This window comes from Mauremys mutica, unplaced genomic scaffold (assembly GCF_020497125.1).
Source record: "Mauremys mutica isolate MM-2020 ecotype Southern unplaced genomic scaffold, ASM2049712v1 Super-Scaffold_100101, whole genome shotgun sequence".
Taxonomy (NCBI): domain Eukaryota; kingdom Metazoa; phylum Chordata; order Testudines; family Geoemydidae; genus Mauremys; species Mauremys mutica.
This window is the reverse complement of record NW_025423268.1, coordinates 840,573-853,299: the sequence shown is the minus strand read 5'-3', so window position 1 is coordinate 853,299 and position 12,727 is coordinate 840,573. Positions and strand designations below refer to the sequence as shown.

The 12,727-nt window shown below is 50.1% G+C and overlaps 2 non-coding genes across 2 annotated transcripts; both read right to left on the bottom strand.

The window, feature by feature from the left end:
* Positions 1–3,483: 3,483 nt before the first annotated feature.
* On the bottom strand, positions 3,484–3,557 carry TRNAT-UGU. The gene has a single exon. It is a non-coding gene; the product is annotated as a tRNA-Thr (tRNA).
* Positions 3,558–10,736: 7,179 nt separating this feature from the next.
* Positions 10,737–10,927, bottom strand: LOC123359189. The gene has a single exon (XR_006575837.1). It is a non-coding gene; the product is annotated as a U2 spliceosomal RNA (small nuclear RNA).
* Positions 10,928–12,727: the final 1,800 nt, after the last annotated feature.

Genomic DNA, 12,727 nt, shown 5'->3' with positions numbered 1-12,727 from the left:
GAATTAAAATGGTTTTCGGAGAGTGCAGGAACTGTGGGATAGCTACAGATGTCAGTCGCCTCTCCCTCCATGAGCGTCCATTTCATTCTTTGGCTTTCTGGTACACTTGTTTCAGCTCCTTAAGTTTCAGCACTGTGTTGAGTCCTTGTTGTGGCCTCTGTCCATCATAGCCTTGGAGATTTTTTTCAAATGTTTTGGCATTTCGTCTTTTGGAACGGAGTTCTGATAGAACAGATTCATCTCCCCATACGGTCCATGCTGGAGCTCTTTTTTGATTCTGGGACTGCGTGGTCACCTGTGCTGATCGGCGCTCCACGCTGGGCAAACAGGAAATTAAATTCAAAAGTTCACAGGGCTTTCCCTGTCAACCTGGCCAGTGCATCCGAGTTCAGATTGCTGTCCAGAGTGGTCACAATGGTGCACTGTGGGATGGCGCCTGGAGGCCAATACCTTCGAATTGCGGCCACACTAACCCTAATCCGACATGGCAATACCGATTTCAGTGCTACTCTCCTCGTCGGGGAGGAGTACAGATATCGGTATTAAGAGCCCTTTATATCGATATAAAGGGCTTCATTGTGTGGACAGGTGCAGGGTTAATGCGATTTAACGCTGCTAAATTCGATATAAACTCATAGTGTTGATCAATAAGGCTAATCATCTAGTGGAACAAGCTCCGCAAGGGACATGGTTAATTCCCCATCACTGCCCTGTGTAAATCAAGACCGCAGCTCTTGCTGCAAGACACCTGGTGTTTGGGTGTCCCTGTTCCCCCTTCAGAACCTCTGGTACATGGTGCTTCCCTCCTCCCAGTTCAAGATCCCCCTCATGTGGGTGCTCCCATGCAGGACCTTTGGTGGGTGTCTCTGTCCCCCACCCCATGAACTAGCTCCCGTGTGTGGTTTCCCCTGCCTGCCCCAATCTGGGATCTGTGGGTGCCTCTGTTCCCCTTTTCAAGATCCGTGTTGCTTGGGTGCGTCCCTCCCCCCAAGTCAGAATCCCCAGCATGTGGGTGCTCCCATCCCTCCCTCCAGGCTCTGCGGGGGGTGTCTGTATAAAAAGAGACCATGTCTCACTGTCTTGCCCAGGCTATGCTGCAGGGGCTATTCACAGGTGCAATCCCACTACTGATCAGCTCGGGAGTGTTGACCTGCTCCGTTTCCGACCTGGGCTGGTTCACCCCTCCTTAGGCAACCTGGGGACCCCAAGCTTCCCCGGGATCACCATATTGATGCCGAGCTTAGTGTGGACACGTGATCGGCACAGCCCCCTGACCAGGCCAGAGAGAGCAGCAGGTTTCCCATATTGTTTCCCGCTCTTGTTTTCTTGACTAGTTTCTCCTCTGCACCAACTTGCTATTTTGCTTTGTGAGGCTGGCTAGCTCAGTTGGCAGCATATCAGACATTTAATCTGAGGGTCCAGGGTTCAAATCCATGGCCAGGTGGTAAACTACTCACCAAGATCTTAAGGTGTCTTGCTGGAGTCCTCTTTGATGTTACTTTTTCTCTGCAGGATTTTCCCTTTCCTCAGAAGGGCCTTTTTCTGTGTGGGTTTGAAGGGGCAACTTCCTGACAACCCCTCTGTCCTTGCAGCCTGGAGGAATAAAGGCCTCTGGGCATAGAGCATGTTCCTCTCCTGCACACACACACAGACGAAGACACAGAATATCCCTAAGGAATTAGAATCACCTGCTGCCTTCCCCTTTCCTGCTGGATCCCCAAATGAGGATGCTCTTCAGCCTAAGCCCATGTCCCCTCTTTTCCCAGTGCCCCTCAATCCCAACCCTCAGTCCCTCCTATGCTCACTGCTCCTCACTCCCAACCAGAGCCTGCTCCTCTTCACCCTTCTCCTCTGTCCCAACCCACAGCCCCCTCCTATTCCCAGAGCCCCTCAATCCCAACCCACAGCCCCCTCCTATTCCCAGTGCCCCTCAATCCCAACCCACAGCCTCCTCCTACTCCCGGTGCCCCTCAATCCCAACCCACAGGCCGCCCCTCCTCATGCTGCTCCTCAATCCCAACCCACGGCTCCCTCCTTCCCTCCAGCAGCAGGTGCTTCAGACCCCCTCAGGAAGATTTTCTTGCAAGGTTTCATGTATGAGTCTGCATGTGGATTTTACAGTATGTTGGAAATAGGTTGGGTTGCTTGCCGAAATGATCACTTTTGGCTGGTGTTGGATTCCCAGTCTCCATGTTATAGGGGCAGGAGAAATAAAGGTTTGTTATCCTTGTTGTGTGAATCGAGGGCAGCACAACTGGGTCCCAATACTAAAATTTAGGTGTTAGACCAACTTTAGGACAGGGTGGCTGTGTAGGGATGAGTGAGTCCCTAGACAACATAGTGAGTACGGTGCCTTCTTATTTTCCCCCTTTTCCACCCAGGATGGCAGGTGAACTCTACAGAGGCACCTCAGGGCTTGCACTGACTAAGGACAACAGCTGTGAGTGGGGTGCAGGGTGCGGGGGGACTCATGTTAAAGGACTTTTGGTTGCCGGACTTACGAACCGTAGGGAGAAGGACACTGCCCAGCTTATCTGGGGGTGGGTCTTTCCCTCGTGGTTTATGTTTATGTGTTGGGGCTGCTGACATGACTTCTGCTAACCCTGGGCTTACATTGCAGTGTAGACATATCCTGAGAGGGCATCTATACTGTGACAAAATCCCACTGGCCCGGCTGGCCTGGATGATCTGACTTGGGCTCCTGGGGCTCAGACTGGAGCCCAGGCTCGGAGACCCTCACCCCTCGTGGGGTCTCGGAGGCTGGGCTGAAGCCCAAGTGTCTACTCTGTAATTTTATAACCCTGCAGCACAAGCCCCACAAGCCTGAATCAACTGACCCAGGGTTTGAGAATAGTGACTTGGGTGTGTTAATGGCAGTGTAGACATAATGCTAGGCTATGTCCACACTGCAATGGCTGCCCCGTGCCAGTGCAGGCTCCCAGGGCTTGGGCCGTGGGGTGGTAAATTTGCACTGTAGACATCTCGGCTGATGCTCAATACCAGGCTCTGGACCCCACAAGGTTGGGATGGAGTTTAGCAAGCAAACAAGGTAAAATGGCAGTGGAGTATTACCATGGACTCAATGGCATTTCTCCCTTGGTCTGTCTGCTTTGGGGCACGGACAATAACACGTCCTGCTGCATTCGTTATTTCAAAGGGTGGTTTAGGATTTTCATTCTCACACACGGTGCACAAAGCAGGACTCAACCCTCGGTGTAAACTAAATTAGCTGCCCACAGGTTCTGGCAGCCACAATGAGCCATTTGGTGTGACAGCCCAGACCTGCCCCTGTCCCAGAGGGAGGGGGTCATCTGTGACAGGCTGGAACACTGACCTATCAGCCCTTAACTCCCAAACTTCCAGTAATTCTGTTATCAGTGCCTGTGAGTATAATTTAAACAACCATACTGCACTGGACCATCTTGCTCTGTGTTTAGTCCTCCCACAGTAGCCAATACCAGGTGCCCCCAGAGGTAGTCAACAAGGCACCACTGGGAATTGAACCCAGGATCTCCTGTTTACAAGACAGGCGCTTTAGCCAGCTAAGCCATGGTGCCTGCCTGTGGCACAAGCACACTGTCTGCCTACACCTGACTCCTTGTCATTCCCACTGGGGCCTGAAAAGCTTCGCTTGAGTTTGGATTCTGCAAAGCAGAGGAGGAGGTGAGGTTTTCCTTGCAAGCTGTGTGTGTGTTTGTGTGTGTGAATCTTTGGCCAGGTCTGCACTACAAGGTTACTTCAACATCATTATATTGCTCAGATGTGTGAAAAACACACAACGCTCCCTCGGTCAGCAGTTTTTGGCTGGTGCACACACTGCAATACCACGTCTGGCGACAAAATTGCCCTGTTTTGGTGACAAAATAAAACCACCTCGACGAGAGGCCTAGTGCTTTTTGCAGCAAACTTAAAGTGACAAATGTCAGTGTAAATGCTGCTGGTCATTATATCACCATAACTGGTTTCCACCAGTATCCCACCACATCTGCCGTGAACTCACCTGCCCTGCATTCCTGCTACAGAGGCTGGGTCCCTCCCCTTTCATAGCTCCAGAAAATTCTGACAGCTGAGCCACTATCTATACCGGGATTAGCTTGATAGAACTGCATTGCCAGCCTAAGTAATGTAATTACACCAACCTAATTTTGTAGTGTAGACCTCTCCAAAGAATCACACACACACCTTGGGAGCAAAACTTCATCTGCTCCTCTGCTGTACCGAATACAAACACGAACAACACTTGTCAGGGCCCAGTGGGTATTGACAGAGAGTCAGGTGTGGGCAAACACAACACTTTAAGTAACAGTAGGTATCCTGGGTTAGCTGGTTAAAGCCCCTGTTTTGTAAACAGGAGATCCTGGGTTCAACTCCTTGTAGTCCCTTGGGAATGGCTTTTGGGGCACCTGGTATTGGCTACTGTCAGAAGACAAGATTCAGAGCTAGATGGCCCTATGGTTTAAATTATACTCACAGGCACTGATAATAGAGTTACTGAAAGTTTGGGTGTTAAGAGCTGATAGGTCAATGGTCCACTCCCCTCAATGCGGTTTTACCATTTCCACCTGCTAAACTCCCTCCCAACCTCTATAAAATTACAGGGCAGACATATGGGCTTGAGCCCAACCTCTGAGGCCCCATGAGGGGTGAGGGTTTCTGAACCCAGGCTTCAGCGTGAACACAAATAACTGCACCACAGTTTTTAGCCCCTCAGCTTTACGTCCAGGTGCCCAAGTCAGATGACCTAGGCCAGCCCTGCTGCCATCTTTATCCCAGGGGAGATGGACTCTAAGGGTACGTCTCCATTGCAGTGTAAGCCCAGGTGTGGCACGCTGTGCTCAAAGCAGCACCCTGCAAGCCCCATATTCACCACTCTCATATAATGATGACATGGTTTGTACAAAGTCTTGATCTGTTGAACATTAATATCTTATTGGATTGTGTGTGCTCGCATTGGTTGGGAAGTTATGAAGTTTTGCTCTGTGTGCGTTACTGAGATATGTTATGAGGTTGGGAAATGCCCCCCACCAGCCTTTCAGGTGTTAGGTGTGACAATGGAGGAGCCAGACTCGCTGCTGGTCCATTGAAGGGATCCACAGTCCCAAGGACTATCCCAGGAACCGTGTACAATGCAGGCTTCTCCGAGATAGGCCAGCGACAATGGACACTGCTTGACTCACATGGTAACAAAGGAGCTTTCGAGCAAGTTGGAAGAAACTATGAAAGAGGGGAAGAAACATCATGACTTGGCCTCTCTCCCCCACAACTCAGCAGGTGGAAACACACCTGGAGGACAAAGACTGAACTGAACTGATTCAGAAATCAGAAGAGAATAATAACAATAATACTTTCAAACCAAAGTCCCCAACCAGACTAGTATTGGTTTTTCAGCAGAAAATTTTCAGTTTGGGGAATTTTGTTTTCTCAGTCAGACCTTGCCAAGGGAAGCAGGGAGAAAATGTTGGAGTTGCCTCCTTCAGAACAGCTTGGCCTAGACACTAGCTCTGGTTCACTGCTCTGGCCTTGCTCGGGTTGAGGGTATTTTAATAATTTGGGCAGGTTCCAGGGTGTTTGGGATTGATGATGAGGATGTTCCCTTTTGAGATAAAAACTAAGAAATACAGCACTAGAGAATTTCTTGTTTTAAGAAATCTGGGATTTAGACATTTTATTTAAAGCAAGGGAGTTCTGAGTTTCTGTTAGCAAGAAGCAACATTGTTTGATCTGTCACTGTACCAAAGGGGAGATGGTTGTCTACAAAGGAGGCCTGAATACAAAATGCATCCAATGAGAATGGGATTTGAACTCATGCATGCAGAGCACAACGGATTAGCAGTCTGTCACCTTAAACACTCAGCCACCTCATCTAAGCTGTCAATAAAAAGACAGGAGGAGAAATCTAAGGTCAGCAGAGACAGGGACAATAAGGAGTTTTTAAATACTAAGCGGAAGCAGGGGCTGAATGAGCTCCCCCCTCACATCTAGTGAGGAGCTGGGGGAAAGACTTCAGGAACAGACCGTGTTTGCACAGACACACCTACTCTGCCTAGCTATGCAGCATGATGGGGCCGCTTTCCCAAATGACCAGTTTTGGCTGGTGGTGGGTTACAAATCACTTTAGGATTGAGTGGAATGAAATGTTATTATCCTTCCTGCATGAGTGAAGGGCAGCAGAACATACCTAGTCCGTCCTGATGGAGGGGTGGGTGGGTGAGGAATAGCTTTTATTGCACTTCGTAGAAGTGATTGAGAACATTACCCTAAACCAGTGGTCCCCAAACATTTCACACTGTGCCCTCTTATCCATGGCTGTGGCCCCTCGGAAGCCGCGGTCAAGAACCAAGGCTGGGAGTGGGGCTGTTGTTTGCTGTGGAGAGGGGTGCAGACAAGGGTAAGAGGGTTGAGGCCAAGCTGGGAGCCAGGGGCCCAGGCTGAGGGTGGGGTTGGGGAAGAGCTGGGGCAGAGTGGGGCTGAGTGCTGCTCCCTCCATGGGGGCTGGCTCAGGCCCTGAGGTGCCCCCATGAATGTTCCTCTGTGTCCCCCTAGGAGTCACGCCCCACATTTTGGGAACCACTGAACCCTACTCGCTAAGCAGGGGCTAGTGATGCCAAAGCCCAGGGAAAGGGAGAACAAGTGCAGGGCCCCCAGCACTGGAGCCATGTGAAGGGGCTGCAGGAGAGGGGCAATGGCTGGTGGCCCAGGGAGTTAAGGGCAAAGGGGGCACAGGAGGGGGCAGGAGTTAGGGGTGAAGGAGGCGCAAGGGTTGGGAGTGCAGGAGCTAGCGGTAAAGGGGGAGTGGGGATCGTCCAGGGGCAATGGGGAAGTGCCAAAGTACAAGCTTTGCCCAGGGCACCATTTTCCCTAATGCTGGTCTGAGCAAACAATTGGAAATGCCCCTTCAGTGAGACCAGAACCATAGTGTAGAAAAGCCCCTTTGCTAAGCGGTGGTGGCGGAGGGCTTAGGGAGATGGGATAGAAAGCAACTGGGTGTCTTTCTGTGGAGGTTTGATTCTTGCCTGTTAGGCAAGGCTGGTGTGTGGTGTCTCCATGGCTGTACTTTCCGTCTCTGATCTGCCCCAGGGAGCCAAGTCTAGACATATTCAGAGGCTCTATGCCAGCGTTTCTCAAACTTCCTTTCACTGTAACCCCCTTCTGCCAAAAAAAAAAACTTACTACATGGCCCTGGAAAGAGGGACCAAGCTCCTCCACACTGAGCAGAGGCAGGGGAGACAAAGCCTGAGCCCTGCCCCAGTTGGGGGAGGGCAAAATCAGAGCTTGAGGGATTCAGCCCTGGGTGGTGGGGCTCAGATGTTTGGCTTCAGCCCCAGGCACCAACAAGTCTAAAGCCAGCTTTGGCGACCCCATGTAAATCAGAGTCACATCCCACTTTGGGGTCCTGACCCACAGTTTGAGAACCACTGCTCTATGCTGAGGGGAGAGAGTTTTCCTGTGGGTGTAGATAAGCCACTTTGCAAGAGGTGGCAGCGATGTCAGTGGGAGAAGCTATATCGGTGGGTGTGCAAGCTGTGGTGTTTACCACATTTAAGAAGTTTAATCAAACCCCATTTTTAAAACCACCTGTGGTCTGGGAATGGCAAAGGACCTCGATGAAGCAGGGTTCGTCCTTCAAAGTCCTGGAAATCACGATTCCCTATTCAGGTCATTGTGGGGGTATAGCTCAGTGGTAGAGTGCTTGACTGCAGCTCAAGTGATCTTCAAGTGGTCAGATTAGATGCTCTAATCGTCTCTTCTGGCCATAAAGTTGACTAATTTCTGAAAAACTGAGTGTAGCATTGGGAGCAGCGTCTGATGTTTCCCTGTCTAGCCGGCTTGCTGCCTAGAACGAACGCTCCTTGAGTGGGGTGATCCACAGGGAGTAGCTCAAACCTCCAAAGTGCCTGGCCAGGGGCAGGACATTAGCACAGCAAGGGAGGGGTGTGGCAGTGACATCACAAAGGCCTTTTGCAGGGCCTCAGACTATTGGTCAAAGGTGGTGGGGAGGTGGTGACCTCACAGAGAGATGCTGACATCAGCCAGGCAGGACAGGGGTGAGGGGCCAGGGAAACCTCAGAGACCCCTGTGGCTTTGCTTCAGCAAGTCTCCTTCTCCAGGTCTCTCTTTGAGGACTGAGAGAGTATTCGGGTTCACGGACGTGAGTGCCAGGAGGAACCTCTTTCGAGTTTTCTCTTTCCCTTTTCCTGATTTTACTAGACAACAGCCATCCTTGTTTAGAAGGGAAGAGCCTCCTCGAGGTTTGAAACCTGTTCAGTCTGATCCATCTGGTGACAGTTGAATTTTAGACATGGAAAACATGAACTTAAGGAGGTAGAATTTTATTCCGCGCCTGGGATTTTGTCCCTTAGAACCACTGGGGTCATTAGGGTTTGTCCTTTTTGTTTCACCTTTTCCTCCATCCATCCATCCCTTCCTCCTTTCTCTTTGTCTCTTGCTTCTTTTGTCCTTTCACCTGTTCTCCTCCCAACACCAGGAGCAGTGTGTGTGTGTGTGTGTTGCGGGGGAGTGCTCTGCAGCTCCCACTGTGGGAGGTCCACCCAAAATGTGGGGCTGAAATAGTGCTCGGGCAGTGATCCCCACCAGTGACCTGGGCCATCCTTTGGGCTCTCTGGTGAGAACCCTCAGCCTCCCGTCCTCAGTCTCTACCCTGATTGGCTGAGCAGGGCGTTATTGACAGGGAGGAGACTCAGGTCCTTGTTGTTCTCTTTTAAGACCAAGGAAATAAGTCAGAACCTGTTATATGTTTGACAAATTTTGCTGCTTCGCTGCATTAATGGTCTCTGAGCAGTTCATGATTCTCTCTAACATTGCAGTTCTCCTCAAATACTTGCTGAATAATTACTGTGCACTGTTGTTGGTCTGGAGCTCATCTGAGAGCACTTTATTCAGGTCATTCAATGTGTGAAATTCAAGTTCTGATGGTCAGTTTGAAAATCAGGGCTTTTAGGTCCTATTCCCAACTCTGCCACTGGCTGGACATGTGACCTAAGACAAGTCAATTCTCCTTTTTCAGCCTTAGCTCCTCCCTCTTTCAAGTAGGGATAATAATGATCCGCTCCTACCTCCCTCACTGTGGGTGGAGGATGGGGATCCATTGGAGAGTGTCACTAGGAGTATCAGAGGGGTAGTGATCAGCTGTTCAGTGGGGTGCAGGAGGCTGGCTACAAAAGTGCCATGAGAGAGCCTTTTCTCACTTTTAGGTGACGTATATAAGACATGGGCAGCATTATCTCCAGTAAATGTAAACAAACTTGTTTGTCTTAGCGATTGGCTGAACAAGAAGTAGGACTGACTGGACTCTACAGTTTTACACTGTTTTCTTTTTGAGTGCACTTATGCAACAACAACAAAAAATCTACATATGCAAGTTGCACTTTAATGATAAAGAGATTGCACTGCAGTACTTTATATTTTACAGTGTAAATATTTAATAAAACTATATATAGTGAGCACTGTACACTTCATATTCTATGTTGTAATTGAAATCAATATATTTGAAAATGTAGAAAAACATCAAGAATATAATAAATTTAAATTGGTTTTCTATTGTTTAACTGTGATTAAAACTGAGATTAATCATGATTTTTTAAAAAAGTTAATTGCGTAAGTTAACTGCGATTAATTGACAGCCCTAGATTTGAATTTTTCTGTCACATGCAGGACAAGCTGGAATATCTGTGTGCAGGGAAAGAGCCTGGGGGGAATTGTGCTGTGAAATTATTTCCTGTTCTGACATGTCCCCAATTGCCCTTTTTGCCCTAACAGGCTGCAGCGCAACATCCATGTTTTGCTCCAGCTCATTCCGTCCTTCCAGGGGCCGGGGAAGGGAAATGGCTGCAGTGGAGCCAGGTGAGGGAGGGATTATCAGGGAGTTGCTGGCGGGTTCCCTTGGTGGGAAGAAAGGGCAATAAATACATAGGGGGTGGGAACTTCCAGGGAGGTTGGTCTGGGTGGGAGAGGGCAGGAAATCCCCAGGGTGGGGGACAGGGTGTGACAAACTTGCTGGGATTTGTTTACTGTGAAGCTCCAGCATTTCTCAAGTGTGGCCACCAGGGGCTTTTATTGTGGCCGCAGCCTCCTGGGCTGTAATTGAGGGGGAGTTGGGGGCAGCAAAGCAGCGGCTCTTCCCCCGGGCTGCCTACAGGGGCTGGTCCCTACCCCCTTCCGGAGTCATAAACACTGCAGGAGCAGGCAACCGGTGGGAGTTCCCCTCCTCCGTGCGGTGGGGCTCAGGCTTCAGGCTTCTGCTCTGGGATGGTGGGCGACAGGCTCAGTCAAGATACATGGAACGTAGGCTGGGTGGGGAGAAGTCTATGTAACTCATGCAGTTATTGATATACATGTGACCTCAAACATTACCAATCTGTGTTCCCCCCCCACCACACACACACACACACACACACACACACACACACTCACTGCCCCCCCAACCAACCATCTCTCAAACAGACCCTCAGTCCAAAAAGCATTCGTCCCTCATATTGTTGAAAAGACTCACAGCAAACAGAAAAATTCCAGTTTTTAAAACAATCCTCCAGCAAGACAAAGAAACTCACATCTGTAGACTCAGAAAACACCCCCCAAAATTTTTAGCAATATGTTGTCATGAAGAAACCAAAGTGCTAAAGATACCTGATTTTTCAACTACTTTAAAATAATCTTTTTAAATCAACATCTTTAGAGTGAAACACTTTCTATCTTTTTAACAGACAATTCTCCCTAGAGAAAGAAGCACTGGTCCTGGAGACACTGCAATACCAGGTCAATGCATGGGGTGGACAGAGCAAGCTCCTATTCCATTCCCTTTTTTCAAAAATCAATTTAATATACAGTCCTCAAATACAGGACCTATCAGATATTAAACTGATAAGAACAGACACTACGCTTGATCTTAGCCATGAGACCGAGAAGCGATGCTCTGAATCTCGGATGCTAGGCAGCCACTCTTCCCCCACTGCTTTCTACTTCAGCATGAGAAGCTCCCAGACATGCACCAAACACCATTCACAAGGCTTTGATAACTAGGTAACTCGAAGTGATGACCACTTCCCCGAAATGACTCCACTGGAAGACTTCAAAGCAAGAGCCCTTAACACACAGTTCTGTTCGGAGACAGAGACGTCTTTCAGCCTCCTTCCTCTCGCTGGTTTCCCTGTACATGCCTAATTTGCATAAACCCACCCACTGACCTGTGACTAACAATCTCTCACTGTTAACTCTTACAGCAAAACAGGCCAAAGAAAGCCTATGCAAGCGCTATACTGCAGCCCCAATGCTCTTTTCTGCTCCTTCTCAAACGTACAGTCATCAGGCACACATAAGAGTTTTGCTCCATACCAGTCCAGTTTCTTGTCTAACCACTGCACACACATGGTATAACCCTACCCTGAGCTGATTCCCGACTTTTGCGCTCAATACAGGAAAACGAGAATTGAGAGAGAAGCTGTGCAGGGAAGTCTTCCTCAACTTGCACTCCACTCCCCAAGGGCCTTTCAGGCTCTTCTATGGACTTCAGGTTCCATTTGATTGCCAAGGTTTATGGTCTTATTAATTAGCCATCTCCTAATGCAAGGATGCTACATGTCAGACTAAAGATCGATTTTCCAAAAAAGAGCTGAGAAACAGAACTAAAGCTGAGCACGAGGTGTTACATTTACATGAGCATCCAGAATCTGACTGTGCCCTGGCAAGTTCAATGCTTCCGAAAGAAATCAGAAAATAAGGAGCCCGTCAGGTCCCCCTGGCCCTGTTAGCACCCAGAACTTGTCAATCTGCAGGGAAATAAGGAAAAGGCAATGAATAAAGAAGTCAGGAAATAACAAGCAAATGAAGAACGGATTTCTGTCCAATTTACCATCTTCTCAGCTACCAATCAAAGTTAAAGACCTAAAGTCAACCTATCGGCATAAGCAGGGCCGCCCAGAGGATTCCAGGGGCCCGGGGTCTTTGGCAGCGGGGGGCCCTGCTTCGGCGGTAAGTCGGCGGCGGGGGGGTCCTTCCGTTCCGGGACCCGCCGCCAAAGTGCCCCAAAGACCCACGGCGGGGACCCCCCCTCCGCCGAATTACCGCCAAAGCGGGACCTGCCGCTGAAGTGCAGCCCCCTCCGCGGGTCTTCGGGGCACTTCGGCGGCGGGTCCTGGAACGGAAGGGCCCCCCCGCCGCCGAATTACCGCCGAAGACCCGGCTGCACTCCGGCTGCAGGTCCCGCTTCACCAGTAATTCTATCCCGGAGAGGAAGGACCCCCCGCCAGCGAAGACCGGGAGCAAAGAAGCTCTGGGGGCCCGGGCCCAGCGAGAGTTTTCCGGGGCCCCCGGAGTGGGTGAAGGACCCTGCTCCAGGGGCCCCAAAAAAACTCTCGTGGGGGCCCCTACTGGGCCTGGGGTAAATTGCCCCACTTGCCCCCCCCCCTCTGGGCAGCCCTGGGCATAAGTACAGATGGTTGAATGGAAGTTAAAAGGAGCTGCTGTGGCAAGTGTTAGGAGCCTACAAGCAACATGCAGATCATTTAAAAACGCTGCAATTAGAGGCTGTGACAAAGTTCCTCCTCTACCTTGGTGGGTCCTGAGCTTATTGGCAGATTTGCTCACCTCAGTGATCTTCCCCTCTGGTGGAACCCACAGTCTGGGTCAACTCCTCCTGGGTCTGATCAGGAGTTGGGAGGTTTGGGGGAACCCGGGCCTGCCCTCTACTCCGGGTTCCAGCCCAGGGCCCTGT